Source organism: Eupeodes corollae, chromosome 1, assembly GCF_945859685.1.
Source record: "Eupeodes corollae chromosome 1, idEupCoro1.1, whole genome shotgun sequence".
NCBI lineage: Eukaryota > Metazoa > Arthropoda > Insecta > Diptera > Syrphidae > Eupeodes > Eupeodes corollae.
Genome location: NC_079147.1, coordinates 183508188 through 183526248, shown reverse-complemented (window position 1 = coordinate 183526248; position 18061 = coordinate 183508188). Strand labels below are relative to the sequence as shown.

At 31.7% G+C, this 18061-nt stretch overlaps 1 protein-coding gene and 2 non-coding genes across 6 annotated transcripts in view; 1 reads left to right on the top strand and 2 right to left on the bottom strand.

Annotated features, from left to right (window-relative positions):
* Positions 1–18061, bottom strand: part of LOC129942202 (disintegrin and metalloproteinase domain-containing protein 10) — a 380018-nt gene that overhangs the window by 96269 nt on the left and 265688 nt on the right. The window lies entirely within an intron of this gene.
* On the top strand, positions 4074–4146 carry Trnaf-gaa (transfer RNA phenylalanine (anticodon GAA)). Its single transcript has one exon. It is a non-coding gene; the product is annotated as a tRNA-Phe (tRNA).
* On the bottom strand, positions 4501–4573 carry Trnaf-gaa (transfer RNA phenylalanine (anticodon GAA)). The gene has a single exon. It is a non-coding gene; the product is annotated as a tRNA-Phe (tRNA).

Below are 18061 nucleotides of genomic sequence, written 5' to 3'. Positions count from 1 at the left end.
AATGTGTATCGTCGTTCTCAGAATTAGGACTGTCTTACTTATGGCGTATTTTGCAATTGAATCTGAACCTACATCCAGCCCAGCTCACACAACAAATAAATCCAAGTGACCATTCACAACGCCTTAGAGAAGTCTAATGATTGCTTGAACAACATGCACACAGTGGACATGTTTTGACTTTTTTGGTTGAAAAAATCATATCTCCTGAACGAATAAAGATATTACTTTAATTTTTTTTGTTACTTGACGAAAATTTCCAAGGCTATAAAAATTGTGACTTAAAAAAAATCAGTTTACAGGGTGTTTCGGACCAATTCGAGTGAAACAGTGGGGAAAAAGTTTTGTTTTTTAATTTTAAGGCATTTTTTATAACTAAAGACTCTAAATTTCTTGAAAACTATCATCTAAGTCCGGGTAAATGTGTAATAAATTCATTATTTCTGGAGAGTATCATTCTTTCAGCTCTTTTTGGCTTCTCATACGCCTAAAGGAAGAAATAAATGGATCCGAAGAGGTTGCTAGCATGTTAAATAGGTCCTTATACTGCCGAATTCTTGAAACTTTACACTATTCTGATATTGATATTTCTTGTAGTATTTATTTTTGCATTCCTGGGCTTCTTCTGACAGTTCTCCAAGTGGTAGTGATTGATATTCAATGATATTTTGACTGTGAATCAATATTTTGTGTAGATTAGATGTGAGTAGTATTTCAGGATACTTTTGTTTTAAAAGCCCTGTCGTATTCTTAGTATATTTCCCAAATTAAACTGCATTCACTACTTTTCTGCAATTCAAAACGTTTAATATTATGAGCCTCATTATAACTTCTACATTGACCCCAGTCATTCGAATGGTGGCATCTGACTGTTCAAAAAATCTTCTTGCAGTGTTTAAGTCATTAGTGTTTCCAAACTCTGGCTTTGGTTTATACACATCATGGCCAAGCTCATCGCGAAAACGCCTTCGGATCTCTTGGTTTCTTATTTTTTCTGCCTCCATGGTCCTATTCGATTCATCAGTGTACGCAAGCTTCAAAATAAATTCCATGCATCTTATTCCAACGTGCAGTGGAGTGATTCCATTTTCGTAATTTTTGCATACCGGACATGACTGCGTAGACTTTGTTTCCGTTAATTCGTTTAATACATTTCATAGTTAAAAATAACTTGGAATTGACAGTTATAGTTGTTTCTTCATTAAGTTTATTTATTGCTGGTAGAATATCTGCTATTTGAATTTTAATATTATTGACTGTGGTATTTATGTTGTCACTAGTCTCTTTGACATATTAGCCGCGTTTTATTATCACCGTGATCTGATCCGGATCAGATCATGATAATAAAAAAGCATTGGACCATCATATTTTTTATTATTTAAAGTTTGGTAGCAGTGTCAAATTCGTTCTTTCAAAAGTGACATTTCGAAACAAAAAAAATATAAACAAATACCCAAAATGGAAGCTGCTGTTGTTGATCGAATTATTCATTTTAATTTGTATTTCTTTTCTCTATTAAAAACTTTTATAATTTGCAGTTTTTATTTGAAAGTTATGAAAGCGAAGAATCAAACAATTAAATTTTATCCCTATTGAATCTTATCGATGATGATTCAAGTTCCAGTTGTAGCTCCAAAACTTCTGAAAATGTGCAAATCACAAAAATCAAAAAATGTTGAAAATACTTTTACATGGGATTTTTTTGAAATCATTCTTTAAATTAAAAATGGTTTTAAGAAACACTTAGGTTACATAAATTAGAACTCCGAACCGTCTAAACCATCCCAATAAAGAGAGTAGTTTTGAAATGACGGTGGGTTGTATGTAACACTTTTAAGAATTTTGTATGATTTTCTCTCGAAATTCTTGGAAGTGTTACATACAAACCACTGTCATTTCAAAACTACTCTCTTCATTGAGATGGTTCAGACGGTTCTGGTTTCTAATTTATGTCACCTAAGTGTTTCTTACAACCATTTTCAATTAAAAGAATGATTTCAAAAAATTCCCATGTAAAAGTATTTTCAACATTTTTTTCTGCTGCAGCTTTCTCGATTTTATTTATGTTTTTTGACATTTAAAGCAGGGTTGCTAATAGAACATTTTGCTCAATGATTTTTTTTTGTTCCTTTTTTTGGGGAAAATAATACCCATAAATTATGTCAAATATACAGTTTTTTGGACTTAATTATTTGAATTTCACCAATTAATTAGTTTTGTTAAAATATCTAATTATTTCGAAGATTATATACCAAATAAATAAATATAAAGCTTCTCGCTTTTTATTTAAAAAAATATTTTATTTCAGTCAAATTAAAATGTTTATATGGCAATACAGGTTTTATTTAATTTGTTTGCAATGATACCAACATTTACATGTGAAATCACAATGATAGAGCGCTCCTTGTTGTGAAAAAAAGAATTAAATTTTGGATCTCAAATTGAGATCCAAACACAAAGCAGGATCTTGTGTTGTTGTTGTAATGCATGTAAATCCAAGATCCGGATCAGATCATGGTGATAATAAAACGCTGCTATTGGAACATAATGAACAAATGCATTATTTAAAATTTTCTTACAGGATTCAAAAAAATTAGCTCTAATGCTCTTGAAAATCTTAGGTAATAAACATAAAACAAAAACGATTAAACTTTTTTTCCAAGTGACAATTCACAACATACAAAAAAAGAAAAAATCGTACTTCCAAAGAATTTTCAATGGAAAAAGAGGGGAAAAAATTACTGATTTCATTAATTCAAATCTCCCTAGCTCAGTTAAAAAATATAAAAAAGAAATGATCTTCTTTTTTAAGTCCATTTTTTTTTGTATATATGCAAAAACATGATTTGTAAAACGTATTTATAATATTCTAATAAAAAATCTATCTAAATCTTAATCTAACCAGGATTCTGAATCAGTTGAGATCTTAGCACTACTCGTTGGACTTTTTTTTCTATCCAATTTGAAGTCGAAAAAGTGTACAAAAAGTAGTGTTTCCAAAAACATTAAATTAAACAGTTAAAAAATATTTTTTTTTTTAATTATCGATCAAAATAATGGCATATTATGAAAATAAAAATGAGAAGCGTTTCGAAGTCCTTTTTCTAGTTTTTACATTAAAAGTTAAGAAAAAAAAATATAAACAAATTGTCATCATAAATTATCTTCAACTTTAGCCTGCTCAATAAGGCACACCATTAACCCAAATTGACTAAGTTTTTCGATTACTCTAGCTCCAAGTATTTATGAATCCAGTTTTTTAAAAGTTTTGCATTAAAGACGCACTCGAAAAATGAATATTGCAAGCGGTTTTGCATAAACGGGCCACTGTGAGGCGTTGGAAGGCGATTTTTCAAACAACATTTTCTTCAGCGACGAAGCATATTTCTCACTCGGTGGGTAATGTTGTTAATAAAGAAAATAGACGTATTTAGGGTTCTGAGAACCCTTAAGTAATTGAAGAGAGGCCATTACATCCACAAGTAGTCACTGTTTGGTTTGGTTTCTTTTAGAACGACGAAGGAACTACTCTCAACGTCATTTTGGAGCGTTATGGTCATATGATAACTGTTTTTTTTTTGCCTGGTTTTGAATATGTGGTTTAAAAAAGACAGTGCCACATGTCACAAAACTCGAGCGAATATGGCTTTATTACAAGGGACATTTTTTATGGTCCAAAATTACCACAAAAGAATCAATGCTCTCAACAGTTCGCGTGGTGGTCATTGAATGATGTAATTTTTCATATTAACACTCAAAATTATACTAAAAAGAAATATCATACAAAAAAATCTCTTTGTGTTTTAGAAAAATAAATCTTATCTAAAATATTCTCCACTTTCGATAAAATTTTCTTACAGTATAATAAAATCCTTTCAAAAATATCAAACTAAACCGATTTCAACTATTGATGGAATACTTTTTGAAGTTCTTCATGAAAAACATTCATCTTGCATTAAATATTTATTATTTTAAAGCAACAAAATTGGAAGCTCCAAGTCTTGTTTTTTTTTCTTTTGGAGACATAAAAAGATCCAAAATTATACGCTCCCCTGTGGAGGCTCCAAGCTCCATCTGCCGAAATAGCTCAGTTGGGAGAGCGTTAGACTGAAGATCTAAATGTCCCCGGTTCAATCCCGGGTTTCGGCATTGAAGTGAATTATTTTTGTATTTTTTTCCAAAAATATACATTTTTTCCAAAATTCTTTTTTGTCAAATTCTTTTCACATAATATTCGAAATTTAGTGAAATGAAATTCTGAGGGGTTAGAAGGTTAAACGCCCAAAGTATTTTACCACGTTTCGGGTCTAAACTATTACAAAAGTACAAATCAGACGAACAAAAATAAAAGGACACTTAGGCGTATGTGGAATATAATTCAACTTTTTGTAAAATTCTATCTTTTTATATCACATTGAATTTTTCAAAGCCTTATTAGTTGAAAAGTGTAAAATAAATAAAATGATTTCAATCTGCTGTGAAATTGGAAAAAAAGTCACCGTATGCCGAAACCCGGGATTGAACCGGGGACATTTAGATCTTCAGTCTAACGCTCTCCCAACTGAGCTATTTCGGCAGATGGGGTTTCAGTTGACAATTGGGTGGCGCATGATTTTGGTTTGGAGCCACTGCTGGCGCTACAGATGGAACATGAACTGGAGGTGGGGCCGAAGAACTGTTAGAAGCTTTTGTTTTTTTAACAATTAATTGATGAATATACAGAATGATATTATGTTTAAATTAAATTAATGCTTTGATGAATACAATTATTGATACCTCTATGGAATATTTTGTACTCGTAATATTTTTCATTTTCTAAAATCGAAAGAGTTGCGATAAATGATTTTCAGTGTTTTCGAATTAAAAATACTTCAATTAACAAAATGAATGCCGAGGCCGTCGGCGGAGAGAAAAACACAATGAATTAATTAATAAACAATGTTCGAGTATTTATTTATTAAATGTTGCCTATGTTAACAAGAGTATTCTCAATTATTACTCAGCAATCAGTTAATTTAGTTAGGTTTTTAATAGAGATTGCATTATTTTTAGAAGCAAAAAACATTTACAAAACACACATATTTATATTGAATAATTGGTTAATTAGCGTTTATATTGTTTATTTCATTATATCTACATACTTATATGCATATGTTAAGGTATATCTGCATACGTATGTATGTGAAATTGTATGTGTACAGATGAATGAAATTTGTGTGGCAAATATTTGATTATTGTGGTTTGTTTCGATTTTTATATTGATTTAATTTGATGTTTTTAGTGTATTTAGATAGTTTGTTTATAATTAAAATGCTTAGTTTGAATATTTAGGTGAATTCAGCAAAAATATTTCTATAACATTAAATGAAACAATTGAGGTGGTGTTGGGAGGAAAGTATTTTTTTAAGGTAGGTCCTCTGTTCCAATGTTTAGAAGTTGTAATTGATAAAAATCAATTTTGAGTCATTGTTTAAGCTCTTTCAGGTGAATTTGTAAGGTAAGAATAGTGGATTAGAGATGAAGGCTGACATTTAGGAACACTATTTCTTGTGGCATAAAGTTCGTATATTCATTTATTAGCTATTATTTGTTTAAGGGATTATTACTACCCTTATTTTGCAGAGAAACAGGGTGAGCACTAGGAAAAGAAGAGAGGGTTCGAAAGGAGATGTGGGTGTACACTGTTTTTGAATGGGAAAGACAGATTGTGGTAAGAAATTCCACATTCGCGTAGTACGGCTAAAGAAAGAATATCTACTGGAGTTTTGCTCAAGGGTATACTGACTTTGCTAGAACCGCGAGTATTACGGTTGAACTATTTTATAGGGAAAATGGAGCTGGCTATTTCTCTAGAGCATCAACAGTTAAAGAAATGGCAAAACAGCGTTAGACAAGAAACCTTACTGTCCGAGAGGCTTATGTAAGTTGCAGGAGCACCATCTCAGAGATGGGAGTTTTACTCAAGGTTTGAAAGAATATAAGCCTTTTGGTTAACAGCTAGATCAGTAAGGGATAGACATTTCTTTTATCACCTCGCCTTAGGAAACCCAAACACCTTGCGAAATTTTTGGCGACATCGCATATGTGATCTTTCAAAAAGAGGTGGTTGGTGACACACATACCGAGAATATCGAGATTTTCAGTCCTATTCATGCAGTATATCTCGCAATAAGGATACAAGACAGAAATGGGTTTTCGAAGTATTATGCTCCTACCGGTTTTTATTAACCATTGTACAGTGCATGTCCCAATTTAATGAGTTTATCATATTTTCTCTTTGCAGTTCCACATTAGAAGAAGAGGGCTGTAAGTCTGAAACAAATGTGAAAAGCTAAGAGTACTATCGTCAGCGAAACAATGTATTGGATTAACAGTTGCAGTCAGGACATCAATAATGAAAATGAGAAAGAGTGTTGGAGATAGGGCAGAGCCCTGGGGCAAACCAGCATTTATTTTGTGGTTTTCAGACTTGAACACATCCAATACTGCTTGTATTATACGGTAATTACTAATTCAATGAAGGAGGGAATTTAAAGAAATATTAAATGCAATAATCTTACTTTTTCCAAAACGATGTAAAGATTTGGTCCACTGTTTGGCAAAATGAAAAATGAGATGACCAGTGGGCCTATTTACGTAAAACATTAATTTAAAGCTATGGCTTAGCCGTCAGCCTGGTTAGAAATAATATTTTTTATATACAATGAAATATAATTATTAAGTATTATAAAAATAAGCTTAAAAGTTAAACACATTCATTTATTATTGGATTTGTGTAGTAGATGAAAAAATATATTTTTCGATAGGTAAGTGAATCGTTGAGGTAGTTTCTGTTATCAATATTATAGTTCAGTTGTAGTGTTTTTTTAAAAAGTGTATAAAGTGTATAAAGTGTATAATGTTTCTGGATTATGAGGTATAAATGTTTTTTTTTTTTACTTTATACGGTTTTTAAATCGATACTTAGTATTCCACTACAAGTAGAACTTATGCTCATTTCTGAGTCTTCATGAGCTAGCTTTTAAATAATAAAATTTGCCTGTGGCTTAAGTGTACTTGTTAGAAGTTTAGATATTCATATTAGCAGGAAGATATAGTAAGTACTGTAGTGTGCTTGGAGACAAGCTTAAGATTTTTTTCAAGAAGTTTATTTGAAAGTTTTCAATTTAATCATATTCATCTGGGGTGGAATCGGTTAATGTTATAATTGACAACTGTATTTTTGATAGTCAAATTGACTATCATTTTCATTCCGTCTGTGTAAAATCATTCAACTCAATTCAATTAGATGGAACAAAGTATAAAATCGGCTGTGTTTTAATAGCATTCTTACTTTTATAGTGTTTGTTCAAAAATCGTAAGCTTTGTCCGTCACAAGAATGTGTTTTCGTAACTATAAAACGTAGCTGACAAAATGTTCCATGCGTTTTTTGTAATCGTATGGTAGTTCTTTAAAAACCAACATATTTGTAGGTAAATGACTATAAAATTTTTCTAGTAACAGCTTTTTTGGTATTAATTTGACTATCACCTTACATAGATAAGATTCGTTTATTTTGACTGTCATTTGTTAACAATCAGCTAAGCCGATTCCATTGAGGATAATATCAGCTTAGATTTTTCCATATTAATCGATGATGCTTATCTGTTGCAGTAGGTAGCTAACCGATTATTTATCAACTGTAGGTTTTTTGGTGAATCGAATAGTATAACAATATCATCGGCATAAAGTAGAACATTAATAGAAGAATTTGAGATTCTTTCTCTTTCCGGTAGATCTTCTGCTATTTTATTGATAAGGAGTAAGAACAGTAACGCACTGAGAGGACATCCTTGTATTACTCCAGTGCTGGTTTCAAAACATTCTGAAAAGACTGTACTATCCCATTTCATGACACTGCTTTAGTTTTGTTATATATTTTCTTAATCACACATACAAATTTTGAAACAAAATTTAAACTGTGATAGCTTAAACAGAAGTTCATAATGGATCCCTAGACCAAAGGCGCTTTGAAGTGAACAAAGAATGGGTAGACTTTCTTGTTATGTGCTTGAAAATCTTTAACAATAGACCAAAGTGTAAAACTCTTGTCCGTTGTGGAATATTTGTTTTTAAATCCGACTAGAATATTTTTACTCTCTACAAAATTAAAGTATTCATACATGAAAGGCCTCGACAGTTTTCAGCAATGTCAGGAACCTTTTTTTATGAAAAGGGAAAATAATGGTATTATTCGTTGGATGGAAGAAAAGAAACAAACATCTTGAAGAAATAAAAACAAGTTTAAGTATCATATGAACATCTTATGAACTTTTCAAAAATAAAAGTCAAGTAGTTTTTTTTTAGATCGTAGTTCAATTCGTTCGAAATTTTGATATAAAGTCAAGTTTTTGACACTGCTATTATGCCAAGATTCATGGACCTTTTTTGTCATCGTTGTCCACAGACGAGAAAGTTGGTGATGTAAACGAGAGTGTAAAACTTAGTTCCCGAAAATCAGCTCGCTATATATTTAGGTAAGCTAACGATAGTGGACTAGATGCATCATTGGATCACTTTTCTTAGAAAATTAGGCGTTAGAACAACGTTTGGGTTAGAGTTGAGCATTCCAGAGAAAATGGATTTTCATCGCCCAAATCGTGTTACTAACTGCCTTATAATAGGCCACCTAAGACTTTCGATTTGAAACTTTTGGCCTATTTTTTATGGTGCGGGAAACCATCAGAAATGAATTTGGTCAATACACAAGCGATGGTATAGCTACTTACTTGTGCTAAATAATTCTCTTTTGCTAATGAAGGCATAGTACTTGGAAACCATTTATTTTGGTTAATTTAATGAAATTTTCAAACAGAAAATTGTATTTGACCCACCGCCTTATACGAAATACCCCACTTAATGGAAATAGAAATTTTAATACCTACTTTGCGATTTTGTTAATACAATTGGTTTGCCAGTTTCTTATGATTACGATTTAACATAATGTGTTTTTTTTATTGTGGTTTTCAATCTACCAAAATTCTTTTCGGAGATGGTCTTTTTTATAAATTTTACTTGATTTACGCCATCTCGTACTGAAAACTATTCACTTCTCCTGAATAAAGTTTGAAAATCGATAAATTATTTTCCCGACATTTCGTATGTTTTGTAGCGAGTTATTTTTTACGTTATGTGTGGTCTTAGAAGGGATTTAGCCAATGGAGGAACCGTGCAGAATGTTTATCTCAGCCTTTACGCCATGGACAACTCATACCGGAAACGAATTATTATAAAATATTTCGTTAGCGCAAATGACTTTTTAGCAGTTTTGTTTGTTGATAAAATACGAATGTTTTGTAAATTAGTAATAACAATTTTTGTGGAATCAATTTGTTTTACACTGAAATAACTCTAAGTCTAGTAATATAATCAAAGAAAATTGTATCTTATGTAATCCTTAAAAAAAGCAAATAAAGTTTATACCTTATGGACAGTATTTTTGTTTGCTTAGTAATGTGTGTAAAGTGTTAGCTCGAAATTTTAAATGTATCGAGAGACACGGATATGAAGCCGGTTTTTGAAACTTTGCATTTCACTATTCTTTGTTTTAGAAACCTGTTTGAAGGTATATGTATATAGACCAGTAGAATTTTACTTTTAGCGCTCGATATTGAGTCATGTTTTTACACCTTGAGATAGAGATAACTAAAAAATTCTCAACCTATGTTCTTAAACCAAAGTTTTTTGTCTTCAATATGAAATGCCACTCTATGTATACTATGGATGTTATACTACTTTTTTTATCAACAAATAATTCAACAAAAAAGTAATAATTTTGTTGTCATTATTTCTAGTCCAAATTTATATAATTTTCATTGAAAAACATACCCGTAACAAAACAAATTTTTGATACTAGTTGAAAATAATGGCTACTGGAGTTACAGCCATTACAGCCGCAAAAAAGGGGTTACTTGGATGTTATTTTATTTGAAACATGACTTAAAGATAAATCAAAGTTCTCATGTCTTCCATGTTTCTTTTTGTAAGAAATAAAATCAGTAAATAACCCTTTTTTGTCGGGCTCTTGAAGGGACAACAGCATCACTTGAAAATCCGATGTTGTGGGTTAGCAACTTTTATTTTTTATTACTTAAATCAAAACGACTTTACGCGGAGAGTTTTCATTAAACAATGTGTATATTTAACTGGAACTTAAAAACCATAAACTATTTTCCCACAACACACACACTTCAAAAAGACGTACTTATTATTATGTATTTCACTTCCTGATCATAACAAAAACCATTCACTTGTGTGTCAACTTGATGAATAGAATCCAGAAAAAACAAAATGACATAATTTTGTTATGTTGCGGTAAAATTTACCACAACAAGTTTCACTAGCCTATCTCATATCCTTTTTTCCTTTTTTTAACCTTCCTTCCGTTGTTGCGGCTCCAAAATATTTTAAGAGGTCAGTAGAATCCTGCTTTCCATCAGTCAGTGACCTGCTCTTATTGTATTTTGGAAAAGCAAACAAAATAGGTTTCCATTGTAATACGGTTGTGTGACAGAGGGTCCACATAATTTGTGACGGGCGGTCACAAAATACACAATTGTGTGACGGATGAGTCACGGTTACGGCCTATTGAGTGTGTGACAGGTGGTTCACACAAGGACAAAAACGAAAGTGTGCATCCTTTGTATAATTGGCACACCAACCTAAAATTAGTATGGCTTAATGCCCAACGTAAAGTGTCGAAATACTAAGTAAGGTCACCTTGCGATGTGTTTTTCCCTTTCCCTAAAAGTGTCTGCACGAAAGTCTAAGGGTTTATAGTCTAAATTTCAAATTATCGGATTCTGCCTCTTAATCTTGGTTGAAAACGCTTTCCTCAAGTTATTAAACTGGGCCGGTTTGGGCTGGGGAATTTTATTCGCGAACTTTCAAAAATGTTTCGTTCACTTTTTAGACCAATTGAACTGAACTCGTCCATTAAGCCTAGGTTGGTGTTCAAATCACCAATGTGAAAGAGACCACAAAGGTTTGACTGGTTTTTGAATCGGCATGCACCCCAGCGAAAAAGCCGGGTGTCGCAGTTATACCGAAAGAGAAAACCAGATCATAACAAAAGGTCAGAGTAGGATGGCAAACTTGTCGTGGCTATTGGATGAGGAAAGTTCGCCATGAATATGGACTTTTTAGAGAAGCTAAGAAGAGTGAGGTTTAAAATAAAGAGGAGTGAAAAATTTTTGGAAGAGAAAAAAAAATAAGAAGAATCGTGTAATTTTGTTGTGTTTGGATATAACTAATTAAAATTGAATAAGGGAAAACATAAAAATTTGAGGAAAGCGTGACTGAAAAAAAAAGGAGAGGCAGGATCGATTTTTGTAAACTAAGGAAGCTAAGTATAATTTTTTTGGTTGAGTGAGTTTGTGCTTTTTCGATTTTTTACTTTTAATTTGTGGTTGGCTATTTAAAGCCAAAATTTAATCCTATAGACTTTCGGTCGATTTCTTTGTCTCCCGAGATTGCGGGACCCGCGACCTTTGTTCTGTTGTTCTTTGGGAACTTTCCCAAGGTGACCTTTTCTTTGTGTTCTTGGTGCACAACCCAATTGTTCTTTTTGTTTTTTTTGTATCATCTTAAATTGTATAAATATTTTTTTTGAAAAAATTCTGGGTTTTATCCCTATATCTATAAAGGTTTCCCAGATACAAAATAAAATATCTTAACCTTTCTAGGTGAAGAATTAATCTTGAAGTTTATTTTATTTTTTTGGGAAGTAAATTTTCGCTTTTTATTATTATTTATATTAACTGGTGATGGTAAGTACCATAATACTTCCTGGCGCCCATTTTAATTATTTTTTTGCTACGGCCCTGTGTAGTACATTTTATTAATTTAATAATTAATTTCGATTTTATTAATCGAGTTCGATTAATAAAATCCACCTTTTCCAAACCCACCCCCAAACTGAGCTACTGGGTGACAGCACTGTTTTTGCTGTCGGTTGTTAAATTAACAAACCAACCTTTTTGGAATTTGACATTTGTCAATTGTTTTCAATAAGTAGGTATCCAATCGTGCGCGCCGGCTACCTACCCATTGTCATTTTAAATAATTTTGTTTTGTTTTCTTGTGTTTTGTTTTGTTTAATTTGCGGATTATTGTTCCGCCAACCTAAATTGAAATTTAATAGTATCGTCTTAATTCGGGTTTGTTAATTTTACAACAACAATATTATCACAAAATGTCAAGAACAAAACATACATATGTACATTATTATATACAAAAGAAGGTCCTTAATACATTTTCAAACAAAGCAAGAAAATAAAGAAACGAACATTTTTGTAAAGATAACATTTTACCAAGAGGCATATATTACTCTTAATTGACTACTCTTTAATGTCATAAAGAACAACTGACAAGAGCACACACATAGACACTAAAGTTGAAGTGATCAGTGGTATAAAAAATTCCTTTTTTTTCACACACACAAAAAAAACATTCACACATCACTTCAAATAATATCCTGTCCAACAATAACAAGAAAAAGAATAAAAACAAAAACAAAAGACAATACAACAATCATGTTCATCAGTTGTGAAATTTCCTCGACAATATATCTACCGTTCCTTTATAAACATAGATACGTAAAATAAACAAAACGCACTTCCGAATCTCCAACAGCTTGATAGCATCCTGTCACAGGATATCCAAATAACAAGTCAAGCTGTCAAAAAACCGAAACCATGCTTGCTATTCAGAAATTACATAGGATCTATATCTCACTCTCTGTCTCTTTGGAGTTACATACGCACACATACATATATGCTATGGTTTCATTCCTATAATTGACTTCTGCAGGTCCTTTACATAAACGAGTACAAGACAAAATAACAGCATTCATTAACTTAGCTCCATCATCATGATTGTTGGTTAGAAAAGAAGACTATAACCTCCCGACCAAAAGTAAGAAGCTCTTCTATGTCCTTATACAAAATACATACACACATATGTATATTCAAAACAGAAAAATGCACACATCTTATTTTTCTACATCAAAGACGAGAGACGGGTCGAGACATTGTGTGTGTGTTTATGTGTGCTTTAGAAAATTACCTGTCAAAAGTTTTCCTGTTTTTGCATATGTTTTCCAAGGTACTCGCATACCTTCCTTTTCTCATATCCATATAGGAGTCTCTATGGTTGGTCCTTTTATTTGTCCAAACATAATCATGGGCATTAAAAATACTTTTCCACAAAACTCTTACTTCCGACACCTCCTTCCTATCTCCCTTCCTCCATCATTGTCTATCTATACGAGCAATTACAATAACTGGTCAAAAATGTGTCTCTCCTAAGCCTTTGAAGGATGCAAGGATGCACGTACCACGTCGCTCGTTTCAACTATCACCAAATATACAAACACTCTTTAAAATGTCCTCGTAGTCGTAGTCGTCTACTCAGCAAGGACTTGTAGAACTATGTATACATTGCATATATTGCATAATATAGATTTGGAATTATTTTTTTCGGGGCAAAATGTCCCTAAGCTTCTCTTTGCTGTACTCCTGTGCATACTACATATATGAAGGACGAAGAACAAAAATTCCACATATTTCGAACAAACAAAAGTTTTGCTTTTTCGAATACACAAAAATATATTCATGCGATTACAAATGAAAGGAGCTTAAAAACTTGCAACTATACCCCACACCCACATCCACTGTGTACCCAATTCGTCCTTCTTTATAAAGGACATGTGTGTCCTTCTCCTCCTCCCAAAATCACACTACTCCTGAGAAGCAGTAGCAGCAGCATCATCATCACATTGCATCGCTTGGAAAAGTGGATAGTAGAAAATGTGTCAAGCTTCGTTTTGTCTTGCTCCCTGAACCCCTACTGGCCCCCCTCAAAAATAATAATAACACACAGCAGGCGAGGCGTTAGTGCAATGCCATACCAAGCATGTTTCCTGTTTCCTCTCTCGCATATGAGATTACCATAATTTTCTTTTTCTAGTTTGTTTTTTAGAAAAGGACCAACTATTTCGAAGGAAAATATTTTCCACACATTTCATATTATAGTTTCTCTTGTTTCTTGATGATGGTGTAATGTGACAGAGGGCGCTGTTCGGTGTCATTTGGTAGTGAAAAGTTTTTCTCGGTTGGTTGGTAAAGGAAACAAACTGCTGGGCTCTGGTGACCTATAAATGTGTGTGTTTTATAGGAAAGGGCCTCGGTTCATTTAATATAAATTTAATTAATTTCATAAATTTAACAGGACAACATTTTCGAGAAAAACTTAACAAAAGGTAAACTTTTATTAAGGATCAAATGTTCTTTAGTTCAATGACAAGGTATTACATAGTGTAAAAGGGTCATATTTTAAAAGATTTAAAGCTACATTGAAACATTATCTATTATTTTATGACAAATTTGATTAAACTTTTATTCAAATTTTTTTAAATTTTCCAAATACTAATGGAAGTTTCTTTGAAAATGTTGTTTTGCAAACCATTTCTCAGATTTCAAAACATTTAGTCTGGTTAAATATCAATTAAACTGAATTGGCCTTTTTTGGAAAACTATTACTTATAGAATAGAATAGAATAGAATAGAATAGAATAGAATAAAATAGAATAGAATAGAATAGAATAGAATAGAATAGAATAGAATAGAATAGAATAGAATAGAATAGAATAGAATAGAATAGAATAGAATAGAATAGAATAGAATAGAATAGAATAGAATAGAATAGAATAGAATAGAATAGAATAGAATAGAATAGAATAGAATAGAATAGAATAGAATAGAATAGAATAGAATAGAATAGAATAGAATAGAATAGAATAGAATAGAATAGAATAGAATAGAATAGAATAGAATAGAATAGAATAGAATAGAATAGAATAGAATAGAATAGAATAGAATAGAATAGAATAGAATAGAATAGAATAGAATAGAATAGAATAGAATAGAATAGAATAGAATAGAATAGAATAGAATAGAATAGAATAGAATAGAATAGAATAGAATAGAATAGAATAGAATAGAATAGAATAGAATAGAATAGAATAGAATAGAATAGAATAGAATAGAATAGAATAGAATAGAATAGAATAGAATAGAATAGAATTTAATATAAGAACATGATAAGTTTCTATCGTTAGTGTAAAAAAGGCGTCTACATGGACAAATTCACCCCTGTTGTTAACATATACGCTAATATATTCACATACACATATGTTATCCTCTGCCATATATACAAGAATATAACATATTTCCTTAAAACTATTTGTTTTTCACCATCTAACTAATATTATACCGAAGGAAGAATGATGAGAAGGAAAATATATATATTCACAGTTCGTCCCCAAAACTCGCTCAGGGCCATAATAGTACAAACATACACACAACACAACACAGTATCTGTATCTGTGTCTGGGAACACACAAACACAAATAAAAAAAAAACAACCATTACCATCAGCACAATATAACATCCATGTAAAGTGGCATAAGCTTAAAAAATTAAGGATAAACCTCAAGAAATTAGATATAAACAGGGAGCTAGCTACACGAGTTATATATTAGGTATAGAGCTAGAGCATCAGAGGCAACAACATAAACTTGAAAGTTCCACTATAATTCTTAATAAATCACTTTTAGTCATGATGCGGGGTATAAAGTGTAGAGTAGCTACATGCTCGTATATATGGAGAAGAAGAAATGAAGGATGTTAGAAAAATAGATGTAGAAAGAAGGAGGGCGAGGGGTAGCAGTAGCAGATGGAATACAAACTGTGTATATCTAAGGACACTTGAGAGCATAGTGTATCCTTATAATGGATTAAAATTGGGCAAAAGACTTGTTCCAAAAAAAAAGTAAAGTGAGCTAAAATAGTAAAGGGAACGAATAGAAGGGGGGATATGAAAAGAAAACGAACTTGGGTCCAAAAAAGTCCTTGAAACACATTTTCCACTAAGACGAGAAAAAACTCAGAATGAATATTTATTTTAAGAGAAAGTTTGTTTATTTTGTTTCTTCTTTTTTCTAAAGTTCTATGTCTATTGCCAAAAAAGGACATTTGGCGAGTCAACAGCGCCGACGACGATGAAGAAGAAGACGAAAGCGACGAGGACGCCAAAATGATGATGAACCATATTTTCGAGGTCACCTATGAACAAAACTTTCAACACAACCAATGACAGCAATTGTGTTGATGATCCTGCGATGGTGATGATAATGGTTTAAAATAAACATGTAGACCTAACCAACCAAAAAAACTGCTGGAAAGGTTGCAAATAACAAACAGGATTTGGTTAAAATTTGTAGAAATATATTTTAGTGGTAAATGAATGCCAATAAATTTATACAAAATACACAACTTATAAAGGATACAATTTATCAAATTATCACAAATCTAGGTAAGTAAGGTGCAATAAGGATTTTCTCAAATAGTAGTTTTTCTTTCTTTGATTTTATACTTCTTTTTTGTATAATTTTTTTTTGCATAAGTATATAAGGAGCTATACCAGGGAAGGATCAATAATGAAATCGAATTGGAAATCCTTTTAGGGATTTATTTATTTATTTTGTTGCTTTTTTGTTGTGTAGTTGTTGTCATTGCCATTGAACCATCAACTTCATTATCATTAACGTCACTATTCAATTGTGAAGGACTATAAACACACACACACACAAGTCATCCTTTTATCATACATATTTACACACAATACGTGTACGTATGTAGGGTAGGTATATTGTTATATTGTACATATATGCGGATATGTTCACTTTAGTTCGTCCTTATTTGTCTTCTAGATTTTTTTCTTCTTCTTTTTAAGGACTATTCAGTCTTGGAGATGGAGGAAAGTTGAGGGGGGTGAGGACTTCTTTATTATGTACTTTGTGCCTCATTTTGATTAAGAAACGGCAAGCAACGTGTGTATAGGCACATAAATTCATACATATGTATGTAGAGAGAGGCATATGCATTAAAGGACGATGAGGATTTGTACCAATATGCGAATAAAAATTGCTGAGGGGATTCAAATTTGCTGGGACATTTCCGTTGGCATTATTGTTGCTGTATTTTGTTTTCGTTTGACGGTATTATTGTCAATGAAATAAATTTCAAGGATTTTTTGTATACGTTTCTTTATTGATGTGATGGCACCTATCTATAAGTTGCCATTTAATATTTGACAGGAGGTATTTTATATTTTATCATACATACATAACTATGTATGTATGTAAACGAATGGATGTATGGTGGATAATCCTTCAGACGTGGTTTGGAAGTAAATTAAAATCTTAACAAGGATATTAAATTATGTCCTTGCTATACGTTGCGTTGTTTTGTCGGTCCTGTTTTTGTTTTAATTGATCCTTATAGACATGCATACAAATAAGTATATACACCTGTTGTTGTTAAACTTGGGATTATAATATATGTGTGTTTTTATGTATGTATTGTAAATGGCAAGTAGACATTGAGATGAAGGTTAAATTAATGCAAACCATACACTTTACGTATTTATTTATTGATCCAAGAACGATTTTTTCGTTCTTTTTTTCGTTTAATTCTGATTTCATGACGAAGAATACAAATGTATTGGGAAATGAATCTAATTGGATTTATTCCAGCAACAACAGCAGAAAATGGAAATAAAAACAATTAAAAAACATACGAAATGAAGTGGGCTTGATGAGTACGATGTTGGTAGTGTATATATGAGCATAGTTGTATATAAGTACGTGCAGGGTGTTAAATCAATTTCTTAATTTTTTATAGTAGACTCATACATATATGCAATGACTGTGAAATGTATTTAATTAAAATTACATCAATTTAAATTAAAATGATCTTTTTTTTTTGCTGTGGAAATGAAAAAATCTGAGAAATGAATTTTAAAATCAAAGCATATAAATTACAAGAGAGCGTTTATATTTTTTAGAATCTCTGTGTAGGACCATATATACTCCAAAATCCTACATACATATATATATAGAATCGTGGAATGGATTGATGGATTTTTAATAAAATAAGAGTGCTACTCGCTGCGATACAGGAA